Genomic DNA, 6,000 nt, shown 5'->3' on the forward strand with positions numbered 1-6,000 from the left:
GCTTTAGCATCATCTGAAAACAATCATTCTCCGATTGAGAGACAGCTCTTTGCCTTGGTGTAAATTGAACACTTGACAATTGATCACCAAGTTACCATGGTAAATGAGCTTCCCATCCTGGGTTGCATATTGTCTGGTCCACACAGACACGACAGAGGATGTGAATGGTTGCAGCACATTGTCAAATGGAGACTGTATCTACTTGGTTGGACTAAAGTAGATCCTGAGAGCCCAGTCATGTTACTCAAGTCTGTAGTTCCTCAAATGTCTATGGTTTCTACGTCTATTGTAATGTATCTGCTTCTAAGTAGGCACCTGCAGATTTATGGGGTGAGCCTCATCACCAGTTGATTGCGGAAGAGAAGACTAAGGGCTGATGGCTCTGAACATTATACAGATACCACAGGGAAGTGAACAGTTTAGGTATTACAACCTCTTTCTGTGACAATGAAGAAAGATCCCAGTAAGGCAAAATTTTGAGCATCATACATAAGTGAACAGTTTGCATGACAAGAGAAGTGACCAAGTGTACAATCATCTACTGATCCAACAGTTGTACTTAGTTGTCAACTTCACAATATATGCAACTAACTGAACCTCAAACAGCTAGACACACCTGTGATGATTTTTTTTTCTTTTTTGGATTATTTGTGGGAGAGCCACCCACCCAAAATCTGGGTCATGTGAGGACAGAATATCTACTCTAAACCTGCGTTACCCTTTCTGGCAGCAGCCCACCTAAAATGATGTGGAAGAAGGGAGTATTTACCTTTTACTGCTACCCTCACTATTACAGGCAAGTTTGCTAGTGTTAGTACCTACTTTTTTGAGATTTTCATGTGGATGAGAGACTTCATTTTTAAATCCAGCACCAGATTAGGACTACTGCTGAGACACTGACTCTTGTGTACTAAACAACTACCTAACTACCATATGCTAGGTTTTTCCATTAAAACTTAGTCATTGTTAGGATACTTGGAACACAGCCTCTAAGCCACTCTAGCAAATCTCTCTGTCTCACTGCCTCTGTCTCTCTATCTCACTGACTCTGTCTCTTTGTGTCTCTGTGTGTTTGTGCATGTGTGCTCATGTGTGCATGCATTATACTATCGATTATATTTCTTTAGTGAGCCCTAACACATGAAGAGAGGGAAATATACATAGAATGAAAACATGAACAAAAATTTAGAGTAGAAATGTTGAAAGATTTGTAACACACACACGACAAATACCAGTTAATATAAACTCAGCATTCATGAAACTACTCATCCTTGGATTATGAACATAGATTAGTTATGTCTAAATGCCATTTTTGAGAAAACATTTGATTGTTCTCTAATAATTCCCGTAATTTTGTATTCTAACCTCTTTACTCTGGTATGTATTATGGTCTGTATTTTCTTCACTTTTCTACAACTAAACTTCATAAACTACATGCTTTATCCTTATTCTCTACTTACATTTGTTCTTTTTTGAAAGATTATATAAACCAGGTGTTTTAAATTTTAAATATCATTGATTCTTCCATTGTTATTCCTAACTAGCCTTGTGGTATATTTCTCACATTAATTATATGCTCAAACTCTTTTCTAATTTTTTTTTTTTTTTTTTTTTTTTTTTTTTTTTTTTTTTTTTTTTTTTGCTAAGAAGGAGTTAGATTTAGAGTCTAGTTCTCTTAAATTCTTGCAGGTAATTTTTCAAGCTATCAAAAGGATACAAAAATATATGTTCTTTTTGTCAAGTATAAGTTCATTTTATTATATCTGCTTTTCCAATTTATTTTATTTATTTATTTATTTATTTATTTATTTATTTGGTTTTTTTCAAGACAGGGTTTCTCTGTATAGCCCTGGCTGTCCTGGAACTCACTCTGTAGACCAGGCTGGCCTCAAACTCAGAAATCCGCCTGCCTCTGCCTCCCAGAATGCTGGGATTACAGGCATGCACCACCACCGCCCGGCTCCAATTTATTTTTTATTATTTCATTTATGAAACTATATTTATATAATTACCATATATATCTGAACCCTATTTTTTTTTTAGATATTTTCTTTATTTACATTTCAAATGTTATCCCCTTTCCTGGTTTCCCCTTTGAAAACCCCCTATCCCATTCCCCTACCCCACACCCCCACCCCCAGCTCAGCAACCCACCCTCTCTTGCTTCCCTCTCGTGGCATTCCCCTACACTAGGCCATCCAGCCTTCACAGGTCCAAGGGCCTCTCCTCTCGCTGATGACCAACAAGGCCATCCTCTGCTACTTATGCAGCTGAGCCATGGGTTTCTCCATGAGTACTCTTTGGTTGGTAGTTCAGTCCCTGGGAGCTTTGGGGGTACTGATTGGTTCATATGGTTGTTCCTCCTATGGGACTGCAAACCTTTCAGCGACTTGGGTCCTTTCTCTAGCTGCTCTTTGGGAACCCTGTGCTCAGTCCAGTGGTTGGCTGAGAGCATCCACATCTGTATTTGTCAGGTACTGGAAGAGCCTCTCAGGGCACAGCTATATCAGGCTCCTGTCAGCAACACTTGTTGGCATCCACAATAGGGTCTGGCTTTGGTAACTGTATATGGATGGATCCCCATGTGACAAAGTCTCTGGATGGCCTTTCCTTCAGTCTGCTCCACACTTTGTCACTGTATCTCTTCCCATGGCTACTTATTCTCCCATCTAAGGAGGACCGAAGTATCCACATTTTGGTGTTAATTCTTCTTGAGATTCATGTAGTCTGTGAATTTTATCTTGGGTATTCCCAGCTTCTGGGCTAATATCCACTTATTAGTGAGTGGATGCCATGTGTGCTTTTTTGTGATTAGGTTACCTTGCTCAGGATGATATCTTCTATTTCCATTCATTTGCATAAGAATTTCATGAATTCATTGATTTTAATGGCTACATAGTACTCCATTGTGTAAATATACCACATTTTCTGTATCTGTCCCTCTGTTGAAGGACATCTGGGTTCTTTCCAACTACTGGCTATTATAAATTAGGCTGCTATGAACATAGTGGAGCATGTGTCCTTATTACATGTTGTAGCATCTTCTGGGTATGTGCCCAGGAGTTGTATAGCTGTGTCCTCAGGTAGTACTATGTCCAATTTTCTAAGGAACCACCAAACGCAGTTCCTGAGTGGTTGTACCAACTTGCATCCCACCAACAATATAGGAGTGATCTTCATTCTCTACATCCTCACCAGTATCTGCTGTCACCTGAGTTTTTGACTTTGGACATTCTGACTGGTATGAGGTCTTGCATTTCCCTGATGACTAAGGATGTTGAACATTTCTTTAGATGCTTCCCAGCCGTTCCACAGTCCTTAGTTGAGAATTCTTTGCTTATCTCTGTACCCCATTTCATAGGGTTATTGGGTTCTCTGGAGTCTACCTTCTAGAATTCATTTTATATATTGGATATTAGCCCTCTACTGGATGTAGGGTTGGCGAAGATCTTTTCCCAATCTGTTGGTTGCAGCTTTGTCCTATTGGCAGTGTCCTTTGCCTTACAGAAAATTTGCAATTTTATGAGATCCCATTTGTCAATTCTTGATTTTAAAGCTTAAGCTATTGGTATTATGTTCAAAAAATTTTCCCCTGTGCCATGTGTTTGAGGCTGTTCCCAACTTTCTTTTCTATGAGTTACAGTGTATCTAGTTTTATGTGGGGGTCCTTGAATCTCTTGAAATTGAGCTTTGTACAAGGAGATATGAATGGATGTATTTGCATTCTTCTACATCCTAACTACCAGTTTATCAGCATCATTCATTGAAAATACTGGTTTTTTTCCCACAGGATGGTTATAGCAACTTTGTCAAAGATCAAGTGACCATAGGTATGTGGATTCATTTCTGGGTCTTCAATTTTATTCTATTGATCTACCTGCCTGTCACTGTACCAATACCATGTAGTTTTTATCACTATTGCTCTGTAGTACAGCTTGTGGTAAGGTGATCCAGAAGTTCTTTTATTGTTGAGAATAGTTTTTGCTATCCTGGGTTATTTGTAATTCCAGATGAATTTTCAGATTACTATTTCTAACTCTATGAAGAAATCTAACTCTATGAGAATATGAGGAATTTTGATGGACTAGCATAGAATCTGTAGATTGTCTTCAGGAAGATGGCCATTTTTACTATATTAATCCTGCCAATCCCTGAGCATGGGAGATCTTTCCATCTTTTGAGAACTTCTTTGATTTCTTTCTTCAGAAACTTGAAGTTCTTGTTATACAGTTCTTTCTTTCAATTGCTTAGCTACAGTCACACCAAGGTGTTATACATTATTTGTGTCTAATGTGAAGGGTGTTGTTTCCCTAATTTCTTTCTCAGCCTATGTATCCTTTGAGTAGAGGAAGGCCACTGATTTGTTTGAGTTAATTTTAATCCATCCATTTTGCTCAAGTTTTTTTTAATCTGGTTTAGGAGTTCTCTGGTGAAATTTTTTGGGTCACTAATGTCATTACAAATAGTGATAATTTGACTTCTTTCTTTCCAATTTGTATCCCTTTGACCTCCTTTCATTGTCTAATTGCTCTGGCGAGGACTTTGATTACTATATTGAGTAGCTGGGGAGAGAGTTGGCAGCCTTGTCTAGTCCCTGATTTTAGTGGGATTGCTTCAAGTTTCTTGCCCTTTAGTTTGATGTTGGCTATCAAACTGATTTGCTATATATTGCTTTTACTATGTTTATGTATGGGCCTTAAATTCCTGATCTTTCCAATGCTTTTACCATGAAAGAGTTTGTTGATTTTGTCAAATGCTTTTTTTTTTTTACCATTTAATGAGATGATCATGCTTTTCTTGTTTGCTTGGGTTTTTGTTGTTGTTGTTGTTGTTGTTGTTGTTTGAATTTGTTTATGTGGTGGATTACATTGATGGATTTCTGTATATTGAACCATCCCTGCATTTCTGGGATAAAGCCTACTGAATCATGATGAATGATTGTTTTGATGTATTCTTGGATTTGGTTTGAGGGAAATTTGTTTTGAGGAATTTTATTGAGTATTTTTGCATCATTATTCATAAGGGGAATTTGTCTGAAGTTCTTTCTTTGTTGGGTCTTTGTTTGCTTTAGGTAAAGTAGCTTTAGGTAAAGTGTAATTATGGCTTCATAGAATGAATTGGGTAGTATTCTTTCTGTTCCTATTTTGTGGAATACTATGAAGAGTATTGGTATCAGGTCTTCTATCAAGGTCTCATAGAATTTTTTTTTCGGATTTGGTTTTTTCAAGACAGGGTTTCTCTGTATAGCCCTGGCTGTCCTGGAGCTCACTCTGTAGACTAGGATTGCCTCGAACTCAGAAATCTGCCTGCCTCTGCTTCTGAGAGTGCTGGGATTACAGGCATGTGCCACCATAGCCTGGCAGTCTCATAGTATTCTGCACTAAACTCATCTATTCCTGTGCTTTTTTTGGTTTGGAGTCTTTAATGACTGCTTCTATATATTTATGGTTAATGGGACTGTTTAGGTACTTTATCTGATCATGATTTAACTTTGGTGCCTGGAATCTTTCTTGAAAATTGTCCATTTCATCCATATTTTCCAATTTTTTTGAGTAGAGATTTTTGTAGTAATATGTGATGATTTTTTGGATTTTCTCAATTTCTGTTCTCATGTCTCCCTTTTCATTTCTGATTTTGTTAATTTAGATACTACCCCTGTGTCCTCTTCTTGTTTTGGCTAATGGTTTATCATGTTGATTTTCTCAAAGATCCAGGTCCTGACTTGGTTGATTCTTTGTATAGTTCTTTTTCTTTCTACTTGCTTGATTTCAGCCATGAGTTTGATTATTTCCTGCTGTCTACTCTTCTTGGGTGTATTTGGTTGTTTTTGTTTTATAGCTTTCAGATATGCTGTTAAGCTGCTAGTGTATTCTCTCTCCAGTTTCTTGGAGGTACTCAGAACTATAATTTTTCCTCTTATCACTGCTTTCATTGTGTTCCATAAGTTAGGGTATGTTGTGACTTCATTTTCATTGAATTCTAAAATGTCTTTAATTTCAA

This window comes from Apodemus sylvaticus, chromosome 5, assembly GCF_947179515.1.
Source record: "Apodemus sylvaticus chromosome 5, mApoSyl1.1, whole genome shotgun sequence".
NCBI lineage: Eukaryota > Metazoa > Chordata > Mammalia > Rodentia > Muridae > Apodemus > Apodemus sylvaticus.